The 22,841-nt window shown below is 36.5% G+C and overlaps 1 protein-coding gene across 2 annotated transcripts in view; it reads right to left on the bottom strand.

The window, feature by feature from the left end:
• LOC149249662 (Transducin/WD40 repeat-like superfamily protein) overlaps window positions 1-7,257 on the bottom strand; it is a 282,247-nt gene extending 274,990 nt beyond the window's left edge. The window contains exon 1 of one of the 2 annotated variants that reach the window (XM_089456305.1): window positions 7,101-7,257. The gene's annotated coding sequence lies outside the window, so the exon portion shown is untranslated. The remainder of the gene's footprint in view (window positions 1-7,100) is intronic. The other variant, XM_089456306.1, reaches the window with a different exon arrangement.
• Between the last annotated feature and the right edge of the window lie 15,584 nt (window positions 7,258-22,841).

Here is a 22,841-nt window from a genome sequence, read left to right on the forward strand (position 1 = left end):
AATCATTGGGTAAACTATTTATTTTGTTGAGTATATTTACATCCCATGGACTCCGGGATAACAAAATATTCTATGCAGGTTAAGATTGTTGTGGCATGCATATAAAGTTGTTGCCTATTATAGATATTTATTTGAATGTATTTGGATTCCATCTACTTACATGGGTAGTTGGGAACATGATAGAACCCTAGTAAAAACATTTATTTTGGACTTTAACTTGCATTTTTCGAGTTAGTTTTCGGGATTTTTACTTTTTATATTTTTGTATAGTAAAACCCCAATTGAGTTCAGTCCAACTCAAAGAGTAACTTGTAACCTTCTAAATGTCTTCTAAAAGTATACCAAATAATAAACCAGAAAACAACCACTTGTAACTTTATACATCCCTTCAGAGTAATTTGCACCCGCATAGATCCATCTTAACCCTAGATCTATTAAGCAACAAGAGGGATCCAAAAGCAATTGAGATGCAAATCTTGGTGCTTAAAAATCCCCAGATTAAGATGGATCTACGCTGGTGTGTGCACTTGTGTACAAATATATACACATTAATACTTGGTATTGTTTTTTTAAATGTTCCTTTTTATTGATGGAATTAATTGTTTTTATATATTTTGATTTCTAAGCAAGAATGTTGCACATCTCATCCATACTTAGTGATTATTCTTTCAATTTATTTTTTTAATATTATATTGGGTTCACTTATGTCATGTGTCACAACAATGTTAGGCGTGGACACTACACATCTCCCTCATACTGGGTTGTACATTGAATCTTTCTTAACTAGTTGCCATGATTATTACATTATACTAATTTATGCAACATGTCACATCAACGTTAGGCATAGCTATTCTACGTCTCCCTCATACTAGGCTATAGAACAATGCAACTAAATAAATAGAAAAGAATTTATATTCTCAATCCATCCCTTGGACATCCTCTCTCCTCAAGGATTCCCCTTAAATTACTTGGCTCCTTAATCGAATTAAAGGGATACATGGTTGGACACTTAAGAAAGTGTCCAACTTTGCATATATTGCAACCTAGTTCAATTTGTAAATAATTGTTTTTCGTTCAACTTAACCATATTATTTTGTTCAAATTGTTGCAAAGTTGCAAGAAGAACAAGGGTCAAAGAAGTGAAAAAAGGCCATGCCCTTAATAGCAGTGTTGCAATGTATATTGTATGAGGCTCCATCTTGTGATTTTCATCACATTTATGGAGATGTGTTGTTGGTACTCTTGGAGCATTGGACCAACTTAAGGGATTCATCTTATGGGGCCCTTTCTTCATTGAATTTGATCACTAGGTGGAAATCTTTGGTTGGGGGAGTCTCACTTCTCCTCAGTTGGATGGTGATTGTGGTTACTGCTTGGTGGTCTTCTCACATGTGATTCCCTTGTTGACCACCCCTTGATTACACTCTTGATGGATGTGGCACGCCGCGCATACTATGTCATAATGGCGCATACCATCTCATAATGGTGGTTTGGTATATATGCTTATCTTGGATTTGGATGATGGTTCTAGCCCCTCAAGAGGTTAGATGATGATGGTTAGGAGATATATGTTCCATAAGTTTGCTAGTGACCTTTGCATGATGATGTGGTACTTTTTGGTGTCACTAATAAGGGTGTTCTACATGGTCTTTATATGTTGGATGTGTGATGGGGAATGCACTTGATGGTTGGATGGGTTAGCCTTTTTATTATGTCCCTTTCTCTTATGATATTGCCATGGTGAGATGATTCATGTTGCATTTGTGGGATTTTCCTAGGTGACTTAACATTGTAATGTCACATTTGCTAGACCACACCTAAGGGGGGAGGTGTTTCACAATATTAGCACCCTCATTGATATGTTGTTTCCTATGTTTGACTTAAAGGGAAGGGAGGCAAGGGGAGAGGAGAGAACAGGGGGGCTATTACATTATAATTTGATGGTGATGTAACCTTGTTCTAGGGTTAGACAATGAATTTGAAATAATAATCCTTCGTGGTGCTGCACTTTAGGTTGTTGGACTTTATGATTTTTTTGTTATGGTGGGGTTTTGCTAGGGAGAACATATTTTATTTACATGGTATAACATTTTATTAAAGTGCAACCCTCATTGGCCCACATGTTGTTGGTGATTTAATTTGTTTTTGTTTTGTTATAACCATGCGAGTCACTAACTCGTTAGAGTGCCTAGGCTACCCAAGATCAAACCAATTGGCTATAACCCAAGAGTATATCCAATAGCCCGCAAGCCAAATATGCTAATAACTTATGACTTATCAAGGGTTGAGACGTCGCGAGGCACCTAAGGGGCCTCTATCCCAAGGAGCATCTACCCTTCTAGCCTTATCACAACAAGCCGAGTCCCATTGGCGATTTGAACCTTTATGGGGAGAGTGCAAGACCTACCTCAACACCACTCAAGCTATGGTGATTTAATTTGTTAGTGACATCTTGGGAGGAGGACAGGACAATGGTTATATTTAACATTAGCCTTTGTGCACACATGTTGAGGTTGATTTAGTTATTCAATAGTTAAATTAATCTAATTTATCGAAATTAAGGTTAATTTTAAATTAATCTAATGTATCCAAATTATGCTTCATTTCATAATTGGAGTGGCCATTTAGAGCTTTATAGTGGTACACCCCCCTCTTGGGCACAATTATCAAGGCATGTAATATTTTATTGGCTTCTTAGGGAGGTTGGCACACTTCTCTAGGGTGTACTCTCTTCGGTTGGGTGGACTCATTTATGACATGGCATATGGAGGAATATTTTATTGATGAGTTCTAACCACCTTGGCACATTCTCCTAGGGCACACTTCACTTGGGGAATATTTTATGTTTTGTTGGCTGGTTGAGATAGTTACATGGCACAATTTTCTATGGCGCACTTTTTTTAGGTGCTCGCTCATCATTATTGCAGAGATATCTCAGCTACACTTGACATATTTTGACCATTATTGGAAAGAACCCTCACCTCTTTGACTTGGCAAGTATATACTTTTTTATTTGGGATGGTTATGCAGGTTGTTATTGCAAGACGTGTGGCACATGAGGGTCACACGTGTGACTTAGCATGCTCTTGTACTTGGTCTTCTTTCTATTTTTGGATATTATTCTTGGAGGGCACACATGTAGAAGGTTTCTCCTTGCTATTTTTGGATATTCTTGGACAACACACTTGTGGAGACATTTCTTACTATTCTTGGAGATATATATTTTATTATTTCATAGATTTTTGGCATGGTCAAAAGCCTAATTCGCCCTTGTCTCCTTGGAATTGCTTTGTGGAGATGGTCCACTTGTTATTTTGGGGTTATGACTACTTCATTTCCTATGAAGCATTCCATCCACTTGTCATTTTGCACATTCATCCATGGAATTGGTTACCTTGGAATTCACACATGTGGAGTGGTTACATGCATGCACATTCTTGGAGGGGGCATTCCATATGGAAACTTGGCATTTAACTTGGTTTGATGCCTATTTTTGGTGGTGCATCCCTTGATGTGCATTATTTGATGCATATTACTACTATTTTTGGATGAGAGCAAATCACCTTTGAGAGGCTAATTTCCACATGTAGTAACATTGTCAACCATGGATTTAGGACAAACCTAACTATTTTATTATTATAGTACTTGTTTGACTGATAATGGATATAGTTAGAAAGACATATTATATTGCATAAGAGATTTAACCCACTCTACATAAAAAGAAGTTTCTCTCCACTTCGTTAGTGTGGAGAATTTGGGAATTAAGGAGCTCTCCCCTTGGGCTACATTGTATATCATTTTGCAAGCTTAATGTGAGATTGGAGGTATTGCATCTATCTTATGTGAGGCTTTATTTATGTAATTCTTTTCACATGTTGATTCTTTTTGTAGCAAAGCCTCGTAACTAGTCACGAAGGACTTATAATGGAGCATCTACCATTTGGATAATGTAATTTGAGGATTAAATCACACTTACATTTGTCATATTAAATTTGCATCTAACAAATTTGGTTGTTGCTTGAACCAATATAACATCACCTTTGTGGCTTTGTTTTAGAGCAGCACTCCTAGCTCTCTAATGATAACTTATTGCATCGATTTTCAACAAGCTAAAGTTAACTTATGCCATGCATAGCAGCCTTTAGTTGCCTTACACATTCATGCATAAGTCCTATTAGATCCATGCATTTTTTACTCTATTTTTCCCAAGACATGGATTGGCACTTGATCTTAGGGTTTCTACCTTCATATTCCTTCCAAGCACTAGTCACTTATTCCACTTCTACTACAGCTTAGGCTAAGTCTTCATAAAATTACCTCGAGCCTCTACTCTATAGCCTTCGCAATCCTTAGGGAAACCTCCCTTCAGTTGGAGAAGAGCCAAGCAAAAAGAGTGAGGAAGAGCTACTATGGTGATAGTGGGTAGCCTTCCTAAGTGCACAAATCTAGCCCCTTGATGCTTAGGACTTAACATCAATTCGAGATGCTAGATTTTTTTTGTAAGAGACAACAACCTAAAGATAGCAATCAAGAAGCAAATAATCACAGTTGTTAATATGACAAGGTTTTCAAGCAACAGTGACATCTAGATTCTGAAATGTTTGACACATTCGTTTCATGAAAAACGAGGTAGATCTGTGAATAAACTTATAAAGGGCCATGTTTCATCATAATAATCACAAATGTAGTGTCAATGGTTTTGATGAGTTAGTAGAGAAGAGGACAAGCACATGTCTCCCTCTCATCCACACAACTCTTGCCTAAGGATAAATTGAATGTGAATATTCAAGGAGCTTGGGTGAAGCCTCAAATAATCAAGCCGAGATGTATGTGCTACTAGCCTACTACAAGGCATCTTTTTAGTTGTATCCCTATCAATCGAGTCCCTCAATATTGTAGGCGACTCAATAACACAATTAGGCGTCTAGCATTAGGAAGCAGGCACTCTGATGCAAAATTAACTCACTTATTCTAAAGAATTTTCACAATTTTATCCTCGATCTCAAGCATCCGAGTTAAGCACGTCCTTTAACCCTCAACAATATAGTAAATCATCTAGAAAATCAAACTTTGCACTTGGCCCTTGGAACCATGAAAATCAATGAAACTTGTAGAGAGGTTTCGATCTCATAATAAGTGTATATAGGCGTTGCATGCAAAAGACATGGCAGGTGTGAGAGGATCTAAGAGCACATGAAGACGAGACATCAAGTGATGGGAAGTCGAGTCACTATGACATCCACAAATTACCAAGTTCTCAGTCCCACCACCCATATGGAATTTCAAACGGGCTTAATGAACTTTTTCATGTGACAGGAGTGGGCAAGTTAGATTATCACATTACATTACAATACTCACCCTATGCAAGTTCAATGTGGAAGATTAATGGCATAGAGTGGGGATATGGCGTCAGGGCAAAGAAGGATAAGAAACATTAATGCGGCAATGATTCCCTGTGTACACAAATCAAGTTGTTGGATGCTCACGGCAGCATGGGTGGCAATTAATTCAAAGGAGGTAGCAACTTTTATTTACAATTTTAGAGAGGAGAATTCGAAGGGTCACTATGCAACAACGAAGCAAGGAATCCAGTCAGTGGCGAACAAAAGACCGAGGGCTTAGTTCACTCAACACGAATGGAGGCCAAAGGGAAGAAGCACGATGCAACCTCTGAGGTGCTAACTGTAGAGGATGAGCTTCCAATGGTAATCCATTGCCACAAATAGCAGGAAAGTTGACAAGTTGAGTTATGCAAGTGGGCACGTTGAAAGATATTTTGTCTTCCCATCACCAACAGCTCCACGAACTCAGCACAAAACTTTAGCGCCTTCAATCCTAGCTGCAAGCATCATCAGGGCTCAAGCATCATCAGCCAACTATGTGCAATCAGTTTGAAGCAACCGGCTCAATCCTAATTGGGTAGCTTCAGCCAATAACTTCATCATTATAGATGATTAGGAATACAATCTTTGTTATATGCATTCTAAATGTGGATACGTTTTAGGTAGCCTCCTCAAGTTGTACCGATACAAGCACAACCGTTGCATAGTATTTGGACATAATAGAAATTTAAAGGACAATCTATATTAGCTTTCAAAACTTTTGCTATTCACAGTATCAAGAAAATCTCGATGTACCCATCATGTGCCTCGGCACAATTTTGCTAGTATAAATTTAACTTCTTGTTGTTTTAAAAAACTAAGAAAAATAATTCATTCCTTGAAAATTCGATGATTTCAATTTTATTTATAAGCTACTCTAGGGTTTTTTGCAATAACCCTTTTAGGTGTTTTGTTTTTTTGGTTTGGTTTATGAGCACTAAGTTGACCGTACCGTATCCCAAAAGTTCATACCACTTCCAATACTGCCCAATCTTACAACTATGCTCTGCACCATATTTTTATATTCAAAAGGAATTTGCGAAGCGTATGTCAAAAGGGAAACCAATAATCTCAAGTAAATAGTAAAAACATTTCAATCCAACAACAAAGAAAGACAAAATGATCGATGCAATTTTAAACATGTAAGTAAACAAGGTTTATATCATTTTATGGATGAGGTTAGTATTTATTGGGCTGAATTTTTGTTAGGTTCATGGCGAAAGAACGATTCTTTTGTACCTTCGCACTGTCAGAGTTTGATTATAATTAAAATAGATTTTAAAACTTCCTCGGAAATTATTTTCATTCTGAAAAACATTTGCAGTTTTGCTAGAGAGAAGAGAGAAAACAAATTGATACTCCGGTTATACAATCAGTGAAGTTAAATGCGGTTATGGAGACATGTAAATAATGGCAATGCAAAGGACCTCTGAGCTCCGTTGCATTACATGGGGGCATCTCTAAAAGCCAGTGTGGAGAGGAAATTAAACCAAAAAGAGGAAGAATTGATAAGTTTAGTTTAGGTTAACTTCTTTACCCTGCTACCAATAGCAGCTCTGAGAAAAATTGACAAGTTGGGTATAGATTAACTTCTTTATCCTGCTATAATAGCAGAGCTCTGATACATCTCCTTCCAATCAACCACGTAATATATCATCGACGCTTACGTGATAGAATCAACAATACGTGAAACGCGAATGTTGGAAAAGTGATACCTACCACACCCCGTGTGTATTGGCGACGTTGAGAAAGCTGCTGATGCACAGACTAATGGGTTTCCCGGAGGTGCGCAACCAAATTTGCGGAGAGGTTCTATTTAGGAAATATATATAGAATGCATGAAAGCTCAAAACTGAAAAGATAGTTTTGAAGTTTTAATCCGATGTTGTTACACTTGCTATAAATAAAGGTTTAAGTAGTGGTACTTTCCAAAATCTGTTACCATTTCACGCTTTAGTCTTGTTTATTTATTTATTTAGATAGATGAGCGATCGCTTTAAAGGTTACAAAGATAGGCTCCAACCAGAACTATAGCATAAAAATTTTAAGTTATAAATATTATTTAATAGAGGTTGGTTTTGTTTTATTTTTATTAATTAATTTACGTTTTATAAAACATAATATTATTTAAATATGTTTTGATGATGAATTCAGTGGTTCAAAACCAGAGCAAAAATTGAGATGTGATAAGTATTCTATTTTAACATTATGAATCACATAAATTTGCATTAAAATAATATTTATATTTGTGTGTGGTTTGTTATTGAAAAATTAATATCAAAATAAATTAGAGGGAAATGGAATTTAATTTCTAGACAAGTATTTAAAGTTTCAAATACTTGTATTGATAATATCTTGGGTAGAAATCATAAAAGAAGGTTATTTCGAATCGGGGATAGGATTTATAACAAAATAGAATCAAATTTGCCAACTTATGTGGTTGTGTGCACGTTTTTACGCATTCAGTGTGTCTTCCTCCAGCATGAGATCTTCATTAATGAGAATAGGGTTGGTTGTTGTGCCTTTCGAACCTCAAGTGTGCTCAAGTGCTGGCAAAGGGTCATGATCATTATATTAAGGATTGGATACTATAATGTCAATACTGAAGATGGCTCTAAAGATTGCTTCAAATTTCTTATTGATCGGGTCCAATTTATGGAGAATGGTATGCTATTGTTGTCCTTGTCCTCCACAACTTGAGTAATAAAGGCCTTATTGAGCCATTAGAGTTTAGTACGGCTTAAAACTTTGGTATCTCTTATATGGGAGACACCTATTTCAGGGATCCAACCTTCAAATTCAACCTCAATCTAGTCTGGAGAAAGATTATTTCTTTTCTATAGAACCAAATTCTATAGTTGAACCATCTCTTCCTTTACTTTAATGGAAAATTGTTTGTGGTAATCTTTGGATACCTTCGTGGCATCCTTATGGGGTTTGGTAATAGATTGAGGAGGCTTCTAAGGGATGAAATTTTTGGCACTTTTCCTAGATCAGCAATGAAGCCCTTTTTTGCAACCCTCTTTGTTTCATTTATGGATGTAGGATTCTGAAGATTTAGAGCATATGTTTAATGGTTGTCCTTTTGCTCAGACTCTTTGGTATGTTATGGTTGCCACAATTTACCAAATGGATCATAATAAGATCAGCATAACTAATATAATAGTGCAATAGAGGGAAAATGTTTTCTCAAGTCCCATACTCAATCATATCTAGACGCTTTTACCCGATTTCATGTTGTGGCAAGATGGAAAGAAAGAAATATTTGAATCGTCCAAAATCATTCACTCAATCAAGATTCTATCTAGGCCAAAATCAAGGACAATATTCATGAGGCAATAACTTTTCAACATTGGTCAATTCAGGATTAGCAAGCTAAGGATTCATAACCATTGTTCTTAAATATTGGGGGCTTATCACAATGCTTCCACAACATTAGAGCCTAACCGCATTATGTTCTCATTCCATCCCAATAGTCTGGAAGCCCCTACTCAACTTTTCGTCAAATTAAACTTTGATGGGTCCTTTAAAGGAAACCCAGGGAAGATTTGCTTTGGAGGATTTTTCGAGGATCATGTATCTCTTTTCTGGTCTTATGGGCATCAACAACATTATGGTGGAGCTCAAAGCTTTAAATATGGTTTTACAGCTAGCTTGGCATCATTATTTCTACAAGGCAGCTATTAAAGGAGATTCATAGATTGTCATAGCCATGATCATTAAAATCCTTCATGTCACTAAACCTAGTAAATTTTCCAATAATTGATGCTTTGAAAGTTGTCTGGAATGTGTTGCCAACCTCCTCCTTTCAATCCCAATTATCATCACAACACATGTTTGGTAATCTAAGAACAAAATAGAAAATTACCTTGCCAATGAGGGTTGCAAAGATCAAGCAAGGCTACTTAGTTTTACATGGGACTCATTGCCTAACTCAAATCCGAAACAAGAATGCTCAGAGTTGGACCTAAAAGACCTTTTTTTAGTGGATGGGGTGACAGAGATGGGCCAGGTGGGAGGGTGCATGGCTATCATCCCACCAAGCACTCATAAATATGGACATGGCAATGTGCCCTTTGATGATATTAATTAATCTTCAAGTCACTACATGGAGGATTGTGCATTCGCATTATGTTTCGATGTGAAATCTCTCTTGAATTATTATAGGTTTAATGGCGGTGATAGCATGGAGAGTTGTAGAAATTATGACGGGGAGAGGGGCGCTAGAATTCTAGAGAAATCATTAGATTCATTCTCCTCCCACCCTCCCATGCAAAACATTCATGATTTGCAAAGATGGTCATTTGATCTAGACGAAAGTGAGAATTGGCATGAGTTAGAGGTTCTTTCAAGGTACAGGGTATTGCATGTTTATGAATTATTACCATTCATGGATTCTAGCTCCCCCATTTCAAGGCCATTTCCATCATTTTTTTCCAAGGATCCTATATCTTCTCATCTTCATGAGCAAATTTCTTTGTTTTGTTGTTTCCTTGGTCTTCGGGACTCCTCCCATGCACATCCTCTAGGAGTTAGTTTTGGTATTAAACTTTTTCTTGGTTGTTGTGTTCTCTCTTGGTCTCTCTCCGAACCCATAGCAATCGAGTTTGTGCCTTTTTTTTCACTTTTTCCTTATCCTTTGTCCCTCCTCTCAGCAATATCTCAAGTTCTCGTCCTTCCATGCCACTAATTATTAGCTTCTAAGCTTTTCCCTAGCTTGTCCCCCATGCCATTTGCTCCCTCCTCTAGGGTAGTCTCCCATTTCCTTAAAGATATGTTCATAGTCCAAGCCCACAATGCCTTATCAACGTGCTTATGGTAGGAGAGGCGTGGCCTATTACATGGAACAAGGTGGTCGCCCTTGGGCTTAACAAAGCGCATAATCTTTTGCTCGATTATATTGTACTCACACTCCTTAGAACATTCAAGATGATGTTGCAGAAGCTAAAGGTGAAATAGTAAGTGAGTGTGAACACTGAGGTCGCTAGGGAGGTTGATAATTGGGTGCCAGACATAGGGCACACTAGTGGTAGATACAATCGGTACATCTACGCTATGGACATCTATTGACATTTAAAAATTTGTTGGGTTTTGCCTTGTTGAACCATGATGAAGCCAAGGAGGGAATCGTCCTAATATTGGACAAGCCTTTTCTCACTATGAAGGGACTAGACAAGTGCCTGTAGCAAATTAAAGATCATTTAGGCCTTCCTCTAGATCCAAGGTGCTCACTAGAAAACAATAAGGAGCCAAATGTTGTGGAAGAATCTAACTCTCTTGAGATTGAACGATGAGTCATACTTACTCTCATTTCTTCGGCCCATCATGTTGGTTTTTTGTCTCCAAGTTAGTAGTTAGATTAGGATATAATGTGCTAAGGAGTAAACTCTATGTGTTTTTGTTAGACTTCTCTTCTTTTAATATTTGAACGCTGAAAAAAAAATTGGTTTTTCCATTGGTATAGTTTCTCAAGTGGTAGACCAAGGCAAAACATAACCTACTATACTATATCATTTTGATGATTTAATAGAAATTAACTTTTCATAAAGAAAAATATGAAGCCCTTTTTTGCTAGATTGAAAATCCATTTCATTACCCAATATTGGCATAGTCGAGTGCAACTAGATGAAAAGGGTATTGGGAAATATTGTTGGAGGAAAGGGGCAATGGAAAAGGGAAAAGGAAGGATTTGGTGCCTGGCATGATAGATTCAAGGCTCAAGAGGAATTCGCTAACACTACAAAGAGAACCAGACTAGCATCCCCAGTTTTGACTGGATGTGGATAAGAATCATAAAAAGCAAAACTAGGGAGGGTCAAAACAAATAACAAAGAATGCAAAATCATAAAATTGACTAACAAGATTAAAGTTCATCTTGGGAAAGGACCATCACCACTATTCCACCTAGAAACCTCATCATCTTCCACTAACTCTTTTTATTGTAATTGAAGAAAGGTAAAAAAAAATGAAGCCCATTTTTCTTCCATGATTCTATGTGAGATTGACAGACTAGTGAAATTATTCCTACAGATGCAAAACATATGGGCTTGCTTTGTGCTAATATCCCTCATCCTCCTCCTTTGTATCCTCATAACTATTGCACACTCAAGCACATAAACTGAGCTCCTTGAGGCACAACAAGAGAGTCCTTGTCCTAGTGAATAACACCCAACCCTCATTCTCCTCCTTTGTATCCTATAACTCATGTGCAGTCAAGCACATTAACTGAGCTCCTCAGGGCACAACATGAGAATCCCTGTCCTGTTGAATGACACCGCACATAGTATTCATTGTCCTTAATGTTGATGCGGTGATAATATTCTTTTAGTTGATCAGTGAGTTTACCATTCCAAGGCCATACCATATCCTAGTTTGCTTGATCAACCCCTTCATTAGCCAATCTATCCACCAAGCCATTGACTTTCCTTTGCACATGGGAGGTGATATTGGGTGAGATGGAGTTACTAAGCTCTTAGATTTCCATTAACCCTACCAAAAGATGCCAATTTTTATATATTTTGTTCATATTCAAGCCATGCAGGATGCTAATGGGAGGATGGATGAGAAGTAGGGAATCTTCATCAATGATGAGATTATCAAATCCAAATTAGATTGGTAGTTGCATTCCTTTCATCCTCACAACAAGCTCAACTCCATTGTTGGTTTGTTTTACCAACATAAAATCCAAAGATAAAGAGGATGGTTTTTGATGAATCCCTAAACACACATCATATTGCTAAGGGTCTCAAGTTTCCCTTAGATGCCCCATGAAAGTTGAGCTTGATGAACTAAGGAGAGGTCAAGACCATATTTCCTTAGATGAAACTTTTGGATAAGGTTCGAGTAGGCTAGATTGTGGATATATTGCTCGAGCTTGCATGTTGAGAAAATATCCTTTCATTACCTTGGGGGTTATTTGCCTCCTCCAACCGTGAAACAATTACAATGGATTCGTGAATTTTGGTTTGGTTGAAGTTCCAAATACCTTCTTTGTGTTGTTTCTATTACTTAAATATGCCTTGATTGTGTTTTTCCCAAATTGTCAAGAGAAAAAGACCATAAATAGGTTCCAAGCTTTAATTAACATGTAGTTTTCATAGGGTGAAGATCTCTAATTTTCAAGAGTTTGAAAATTTTCATTCTTGTGTTGATTGTATTGTGTAAAAATCATATCACCATTGTCCCATAACACACATGCAGTAAATGTTGATCTTGTTTTTTAATTGGAAGGAGATTTTTTGCAGAATCGGTAACTTCGAAAGATTAGTTGCCATTGTTACACCAGATACAACTATTTCATAAATGCCACAAACAGGCCAATTACAATATGTCTCTAAAGACTTGAACCCGCACAGTTAGGAAAACGAATTGTTCACCAAACCACTTAAGCTAAAATCCTTTAATAATAAATATTGATTACTCAATGTAATAGGAAAATGCACTTATATAACACATACATATTAATATAGATGATTTCTTTGCTCTATTAATGTAAGCACATATTTGATTATATAAATAACAAGGGAAATGGACTTGTTCATCCCTTTCGAAGATTGGTTTCACAATGGGTGTTTGTCCCTTCTCTAATGCAAATGCCTCCTTTGGATCTATTTATGGGGGCAAGCATGGCTCTGAAAATTGCAAGTGTGTCAAAAAGGTAGATGTCATCCCCAAAGTGAATTAGGGTCCACTATGGCAAATTGAAGCATTAATATTTTGAAGGGGAAAGGATAAATAAGCAATTTAAATGGACTTTGTCCCAATGCAAACTTTGTTTATGAATGAATTGCTAAGAATTGGGGGGAATTTATATCTTGTTTCCATGTTTTACAGTGGAAAAGATTTTATATATATATTTTTTAAATAAATAATATAAGGACTTGATAGTGAGATCTGACCTTTACTTCATGGGTTCCAAAGGATTGTTCCTCTCCCACTAAACTCTTAACTTCAATACATACATGGAAATTTTTTTTGCCCTTATTTGGATTAGATTTCCACTCCTCCCCATTTTTTTATGGGGTGATAATATTTAGCAATTGGAAATAATTTGGGCTAGTATATAACACATGCAAAAACTATGGGAAATATTCTCACTCATGTTAGTATTTGTGTGGAAATCAGGGATTGAGTTAGGCAATTCAACTCGAAATGGAGGGTTGAATCACCCTCAATCTCTTGACAATCAACAGGTTCCCTTCAAATGTAACACTTGCCATGAGTATGGGCACTTTTCAAAATGTTGTGCAAGCATCAAGGATCCTCCAACATCTTCTAAGTCAACCCAAACTTCTCATAATATTGATGAGCAAGGTTTCAAACAAAACTCAAGCAAGAAAATAATGGGCTCCAAAGGGGTCTTAGCCTACTAACAAGTCTCAACCTTCCTCCAAGTCCGAAGCTCGTTACCTCCTCTTTCAAATAACAAATTTTGAGCTTTGCATTCACAATAAGTGATAGAAGAGGTTCAAGATCCCAACTAGGAAGTAGAAGAGGTTCAAGATCTCAAATGTGACAGATCATCATTAGTTCTATTGTAATTAGAGAACACATGTCCTCCAAAAGCAAATGCAATTATTGAAAAGGTTACTTTGGAATCCTCATCTGTCAAGGCTTCGATTATATAAAAAGAAGATTCATCCATAAAAAAGGAGAAAGAGGGGGAAGGTCACAATGCCTCCTTGTAACAGTTAGATCATGTTTGTATTTGAAGGAAGAATATCTTTGTAATTGTGGAAATGTATCAATAAATAAATAATTGATAGAAAATAATGATGATATTAAAACGATAAGACCTATTATAAATGTCCATGCAAGGTACCTTTTCACCAATGAGCGTGTCTTTTGATAAGGCATATATTTTCATTAACTAATTAACTTATCATTATTTATTATACTATTATTATGTTCATAACATTGCCATCCCCTTAAAATTGCTTTGTCCTTGAAACAAGGGTAATGAGGGATATTGTAGGCAAAAATTTTTTATTTCCCATGATGAGTCTTGTTTTGGAATTAGGTGTTAATCCCTTTTCTTGAAAAATAAATTAAATTGATTAACTTTATAACTCTGGGTCACCACTAACTTCAACTTCATTTAACCTTTTTCCAAGAGTAAATTATAACTCCAATGGTAATGCTCTAATTCATTTAATTAATATTTTACCTTTTATGAATTAGATTAATCTAATTCTTATTAATATAACCCTTAAAATAATTATACTATTTTAACATTTATGATTGTGGGTCAATGTTAAATATAAAAAATCACAACATTTGAGGTTGGATATGCCCTTCCGAAAGTTGACAGAACGTCAATGTTACTATCGATGTCATAGGGTTTCATGACCATTTGAAAACCCAATAGTTGTCAACTATCATATGAAATAGTGGTGTGGGAGCAAAGCTTGCAAAAGATCCAACACACTAGGATAGGAAATTTATCTGCATTGTCTCGTAGGTTTGTTAGGTTTACCCATTCATGTTTTTCCATCTTTATGTAAGCTCAGTTCCCTTGGCTCAAAAAACATGACATTTTAGTGTTACAAGGGAAGAAAGTATTCCAAAAGCTCTCGGCTCTCTCATATGTCTCGTCATGTAGCTAGAAGATATGGAGTTAGTGTCACAAATACGCCAGTATACAAAGGCCAAGTTGACCATGAATGAACAAAGTGTGTTATTTATACCACGATATGGATTCCACAATAAAGACTAGTATCTATATTACAAAGAATGTACTTTTGTTGGCATGAAAAAACATTGTATACAATGAATTTGCCGTTGGAGACGATATAAACTGGGTAATAAGCACGATCATACAATAATGGGGAACACCTTGCCATGGTATTTCCCCACTATCAACTAAACAAGCTCAAGATTAGTTGCTTATCCTTTGGCATTTCCTAAGATAATTGAGGAATGACTTCCCCCAAAATGAAATCATCACTAAGTCCATAAACTAAATCTCCTTGTGACATTGGTGTTTGAGATGTACCAATGGCAGTTGTGTCTTATGATTTACTTCCTTTGACGTTGATTTTTCTATATTATTAGAAGCATTAACAAGCTTAGAAGAATAATTTGGACATTTGCATCCATTTTCTCCAACAAGGGTTTTTGGGCTCATGAACTCCATCAAGTAGCTTTCAATAGGCATTGGAATAATTACGACCATTCTATCTTCGACGGTTTCAGTAATTATAGGCATAGCCTTAAACAAATTATCTTTATATTTAAATTGTTATTGTCATTACTTTGATTTCGATCTTCACTACTAATTTCTACAACCCAATATTTGGTGAAGTGGTCTACATGGTCCTTGCTAGCAACATTCAAACATGCACTTACAATATCTTTACCTTGAATACTCCCTTTCTTTTATGGCAATTTTGATTCCAGGTGTTAAATCCATCATTTTAATATCCTTCAGCCATTTTATAATTAATTATTTGATTTCTTGTAACAATTATTTTCTTGATTCCTCGATTTCTCTTAATTCATTGACAAGTATCTAAGTTTCCCTAATTTCAGGATCTAAAAACATAATGGTAGCCCCTAAAATTCTCTTTTCTGCCAAGGTAACAAACAATTCATGTTTGTATTTAAAGACATAATATATTTCTAATTATATAAATGTCTCCATAAATAAATCATTGATAGAATGAATCAGAATGATGAGATCACAATGAGGGCCCCCATTATAAATATCTAGGCGGGATGTTTTTTCACTAATGGCCATGTCTCTCTGATAATACACATCATTAGCTATTAACTTATCATTATTTATATTATTGTTATTATGTTCATAACACCCCTACTCTCCCTCCTTTGTAGACATGTTTAAAAAAAAGTATGCGCCTCCCCTCCACTAACAAGAGGTAGAAAAGAGGGGTGGAAAGAGCAGGGGAGGGGGTAATTTTTTGTCTTGAGAATCAAGAAGAACATAGGTATACTTTGGGTTTGGGTCACACTTTCAAAACCATTAGTGAAGCCTATGCCATATATTAGGGTTTGAGGCAAATTGTGAATCTAGGAATTCAGGAGGTGATTGTTTTTGGTGATTCCTTGAATATAATTCACCATTTATATTTAGGATGTATCCCCTTAGATACAAAGTTAAGCCATAATTTAAAGTGGATTTATCAATTGTATAAGTATATATAATGCAAAGTTGGTCTTGTATTCAAGCATAGGTTCACTTTAAAATCCCATAGATCCAATGCTTGGCTCAAAATGGCACTTCCTTCAATCCTTGTACAGATGCCTTATGGGATTAAAATCCTTGTTCTTCACAATTTTGCAGCTGGATGTGCCGAAGGGTCAAGCCAACATTGCATAAAATCTCACAGCCACATCCTTTCTCAATAGCCCCTAGAGCAAAAACTATTGCCATATAACATTGGCCCTTATAATGCACGAGCCCACCTATAATACATAGGCCCGACACCTGGAGCCGACTCTTTATTGTAGATTCCTCCAGGTCTTTACTTCCATGTTTTTCTTGCTCCCGGCATGGCCCATTCCTACTCATCCATGTTGCCTCTCTATTTTCTTATTGGCTTTCATTGTGCCACTGTGTCCCGACGTTGAAAGCCTGACACATAGCCTTGGGCTCTTCAACATGCATTGCCAGGTTAAGCATTGTCCGGGTGAGCTCCACTCGCTTTGTTCCAACCTGGCGTTACAACCTTGTACGCCATATGGAACCTCCAGGATATTACTGTCGGGATGGCATCATCTTACCTCTCCCCAATCACTTAGAGTTAGGTCCAAACAATTCCTCCAGCCCCGTCACTCTTGTAAGAGACCCAAAATCTCCTTTGACCAATGATTTTGGCCCGCTCTTATGAGCCTGGCGCGTTGGAGACAAAGAAAATACAAATGTTTCTAAGGTGGAACCTCTAGGTGAGACCCATAGTTCCACGTAAACCCAGACCCTATCATCTTGATGCTCTTCCTTTGGGTACAGGACTTTGTTTTCTGGGATGGAACATCTGGCCTGACTCTGTCAATTACCCTCTCTCAGCACTGTTAAGTGACGAATTTCTATTAAGACCCAAAAACACCTAAGTGTTGGGCCTCTCCTTTGTGTTCATTCCACCTCTAGCCTTACTATGTGGTCTTCGTGACTTCTTGGTACAATCCCTTGGCTATTCCTCTACTCAATCCTTCCAAAGCTTAATATCTCTCTTCACAAATTCTCCATTCTCTACATAGTTGATCCAATGTTATTTTGGTTTTTCTGCTCCTCAACGTTTCCATACTGCATTAGAACATTATTCCATGATTGTGTCAACTCTTGAAGCTCTTAACTAACTTCGATGCAGATTCTCTATGAATCCATAGGCTTTTGTTCCTCCTGAGATTGCAAGGTGTTGTTCTGCCTCGGATTCCCCCTGAACTGAAAGCACAAAATCCCTTCTAAATGTTGTCTCTCTAAGTTTTTACACACACACATAGGTACACCTTCCACCCCACTGGCTCTCCTCTTCATAATGGAATTCTCAAGCCAAGAAAATAAATAAACCAAGAAAATCTCCACACATAATTGACAGAAATCCGATTACTGACAAATATTTATTTACGCAGGATACAAAAGGCCCTCTTAGCCCGATTTACAACATAGGCCCATTCTGACCTCAAGCCAGTTCTTGGCTTCCAACAAGCCTCTTGCTTGCCTCTACACACACCTATTCACTATCTCCAATTCATTTCATGTCCATATTTACAAAATAAAAGGATCTTGAACCGATTTAGTTCAAATCCATGAACATCTCACCAAAACCACTAAGTTAGGATTCAAGGATCCTCAAATATCTCTATGATATTTAACTACCCCTAAATCTCTCTAATCCTAAAATATTCTCGAGATCTCCCTTTATAGAGAAGATTTGATTGCATCAATTCCTCTCTCTAAAACTTTATGAAAATACATTAAAATAAATTCACACACATACTTAGGGAACCAACTCCCTTGGGAAATGAAAGACCCCCTAGCCTAGTCAAAATTACATTGTGACTTCGGTAAGATGCTCCTGCATTAATATCCCTACGAAGAAATGTCTCCATGTTCTCAGATCAAGCAACTACAAGGTTGATCACATGGATAATTTCAGTGCAAGGCTAAATCAAAGTGAACTTTGGTGGTAGGGGAAAAGGGGTATGCCCCCCTTCCTTAACCACCCCCCTCCCCCGCAACGCAATGTTTGTTATGCTCATAGTATTCATTCTAATTATGCGTGGGTGATTTTCATATTGTTCCTTTCAAGGGTGCCTCGTGGAACATCTTTGGGTCAAATTGAATGTGGTGAAGGGAGATCACATGTATTTTTGGATGAAAGTGGTAGTTGTTTGCAGGAAGTGGGTTTCACCTCATTGTATGAGAGAAAGTCATGTGTTGATGGAGAAGTAAGAACTGAATAGAGGAATTGTGTGGGAGGGTCAAATTTTGGATGTATGTGGAGGAATGTCCACTCCCTTTTGAAAGTATGATGGTAGTCAGAAATGTCTATACTTTCTTCCTACCTAACTCCTTCCTATCTAGTGTGTGGCTTCAGGCACACATTTGGCTTATTTTGAGCTTTCGAAGGTTGGACAATGTCCTCTTCCTTTTTTGGAAATCTGCAAGCATATGCATTCCACCTTGGGCTATGCTATGTCTGTTGCACATGCCTTTAGATAGAGGAAAGGTATCCAAGTTGTTGTTTCGATTTGAGGTGAGAAATTTATCACCCCTTTGTTATTCCATTGTCGACAACTTCAGTTTCTCTGGCTTTTGTTATCTCATCTTGTCTTTAAAGAAAGAATTTGTTGGTGCTTTTGGTTGTTGGTTGTCATTTCTCCTGTGATTCCCTTGGTCTATGGGCTTGTGTTCGTTATCTTTTCGTTTCTTTCTATCATAGTGGCCCTGTGAATTAGTGAGGGTGTTGCTTGATTTTATGGAGGTGCATTTCTTAAGCACCGTGTTAATTGGATGAATGTTGGGAGATTATAGCCAGATCCAGGCTATTTGTTAATTTAGGTGAATAGGTCAGTTGTAAGACCCAATGTTCGACTCTCTTGGAAGCTAAGCAAATTATGGGGTTTCATGTAGTCCCTGGAGGTGGTAGGTGCCTATTTTGGTACAACTTGAAGTTTGCAGTGGTTACCTTATGCATGGTTTGTTTTTCATTTGAACTCAACTTTTTAGTCTTGTTCCTATGTCTAGTTTCCTTGGAGGTATGGGTATTTTTATGCTCTTAGTGTTGTCTCAGGGAGCCATGTCTTCGTGGAATTTCAAAACTCATAATTGGAAATTCAACATAGTCTTCGTTGGAATAAATTTACTCCTTGAAATGCAGTGGAGTTGGTCCCTTAATTTTGGATCCCTTTTTAGAACATGTTTCTCAGAGTTCATAAGTTGGATTCAAAGTATGTCTAATGGGGGAAACAATGTAAACTTTGAAACGAGAACTATAAACTCAAAACGGGAACTCTGGCGAAAAAACCCCGAAAAACATCAAAAACAGTGCTAAAAACGAAAAGTGTGTATACTAGAACAATGGTTTTTTTAAGGGTCAATTTTGAACATGTTTTAAAAATGGCAGTGAAAACGAAATTTTCGTGCAAAAAACACCTTGAAAACAAAAAAGTGTTGATACTAGAATGATGATTTTTTTTTTAAGGGTCAATTTTCAACATTTTTAAAAAATGCTAGTAACACTGAATTTTTATGTGCAAAAAAAGTTGTTTATGAGGAAAAAAGCACACTAATGTTCTTGGTAGAATAACATTTTTCTTTCCTAAGTATAAATTCAACATGTTTTCAACCATAACATGGTAGATACAAAAGAAATTGGAATTTTTTCACCATAAAATTAAAAAACCATGACATTATGAACAAATTACATGACTAAATGAATTCAAATGTCATTATTTGTATAATGAATGAAACATACATTATATCTCTAATTTAATGTTGCATTGTAGACATTCTAAACAATAAAAATTATTGAATTGAGGCTTCTGTGATCCATATCTAGCCGTTACCTGGTCATGAAATTTAGCCATTGGATGTTTTGCTCTATCTATTTAATATGAAAAGCGAGATTTGTTCATTCAACTTGTCCTGACGATGAACCACACTGGTTTGTTCGAAACGTGTCGACAAATTAAATGCCATGTGATTTACGCTGAAAAAACTATCGTAAATAAAAATTATCATAATTAAGACATATAATCCAACAACATAAAAATGACTCATAACTTCTGATTTAACACCATATGGAAATCAAAAATTTTATTTCAAGATACGATGCAAACATCAGTTATATAAACTGTCTTAGATAATTATTCAAAATCACTCATATTTTTTTGCACACCATCAGAATTCACATCTTCAAATGAATGACTGGATGCAGACGAAGATGTTCCATATTCTTCTCTTTCATCAACTAGTGCCCCATCTGAGTCCACATGCATGCCCACCATTTCAGGTTTCAAAATTCTTCTAGATCTACGACTGGTTTCAGCACACTCCCATCTCAACATTGTTCCTTTTGGTAACAACCTTTTCAGAATCTTTATCGTCTTGAAGCGAAGAGTTCCTCTCTTTGTTAAATTGAAGTCATAAACAAGTATGTCAACATCTTCCAATTTTAATATGTCTATGCGGCGACGATTTATATTTGTACCCTTTCTTTTTCTCTTTTCACCATTTTTTTTGTCAACTACCATCTCTGGCTTATACACACCATTGAATGGGTGTGTATTTGTGGCATACCAATGTACTTCAACACCTGTAACATCCTCATTTTTTGTAAAGACCTTTATAACTTTAGCAACCCATAATGGATAGCCATTGGGATCTCCATCTGCTAACACCACGATCATGCAACCCTCCTTAATATCATGTACTAAACCCCTGTAAAGGTCTTCCATGGCTTCACATTGTGCACGAGATCTTTTGGAACCCATATACATCTCTCTTTCCTCTACATGTGAAGAATTAATAATACCTTGAGATTGTTGTTGTTCAACAATGTTTATTTCCTCATGTTCATTCGACACATTTTGTGGCCAAATAAATGGATTTTTCAAAAGTATATCTTCATTTGTTGTTGTTGAAATGATATCACTTTGATTATTGAAAAAGACTCCAACCAAACTGAATCAGCAATGTCAAAGTACTTATATGTATATCTAATACATTTTTTAATTTCTTCTAGGCAATTAGAATAATTTATATCTCTATTCTATCTTCGTGCATTATGAACTTCACTAAATGATTGTAATAACAATATTTTTGATGCAAATATTGGATGATCTGGAATGAACTTCAAAAATTCCAAACCTGATGACAGTGCCCATTATGTAGTAGTTAAATACTTCTTGCCCCATATTAGTGTTTTCCCATCAATTTTTTTGATACGAAATTGATGTTCGAAGCTAATGTCATTAAGTTGTTCAATGCATTTCTCCTCACCATGCGATCCCAGAATAAACCTTCGCATGTCAACAGTTTCTTCCAACACACACAAGTAGGCTCTGGCATGTATGATTTCTTAACACATTCAATTAATGATGGCAAGTTCCCAAGTTCCTTCCTCCTCAATGTGATTGAAAAACAACTAAACATCTGATCAATATGGTCGTGAGTGTGCCCAACAAGAAGGAAACCAACCTTTACCTTCTAAAAAATTCTCAATTCAACAAGCATGTTTAGATATCCAAAAATAACCTGATTTTCTCTAAAATTCTCCTTTATGCCAAGGTAACAAACAATTCATGTTTGTATTTAAAGACATAATATATTTCTAATTATATAAATGTCTCGATAAATAAATCATTGATAGAATGAATCAGAATGATGAGATCACAATGAGGGCCCCCATTATAAATATCTAGGCAGGATGTTTTTTCACTAATGGACATGTCTCTCTGATAATACACATCATTAGCTAATTAACTTATCATTATTTATATTATTGTTATTATGTTCATAACACCCCTACTCTCCCTCCTTTGTAGACATGTTTAAAATAAAAGTATGTGCCTCCCCTCCACTAACAAGAGGTAGAAAAGAGGGGTGGAAAGAGCAGGGGAGGGGGTAATTTTTTGTCTTGAGAATCAAGAAGAACATAGGTATACTTCGAGTTTGGGTCACACTTTCAAAACCATTAGTGAAGCTTATGCCATATATTAGGGTTTGAGGCAAATTGTGAATCTAGGAATTCAGGAGGTGATTGTTTTTGGTGATTCCTTGAATATAATTCACCATTTATATTTAGGATGTATCTCCTTAGATACAAAGTTAAGCCATAATTTAAAGTTGATTTATCAATTGTATAAGTATATATAATGCAAAGTTGGTCTCCTATTCGAGCATAGGTTCACTTTAAAATCCCATAGATCCAATGCTTGGCTCAAAATGGCACTTCCTTCAATCCTTGTACAGATGCCTTACGGGATTAAAATCCTTGT

This window comes from Pinus tabuliformis, chromosome 7 (genome assembly GCF_031772625.1).
Source record: "Pinus tabuliformis cultivar Carrire ecotype Pingquan chromosome 7, CPIR1, whole genome shotgun sequence".
NCBI classification, from domain to species: domain Eukaryota; kingdom Viridiplantae; phylum Streptophyta; class Pinopsida; order Pinales; family Pinaceae; genus Pinus; species Pinus tabuliformis.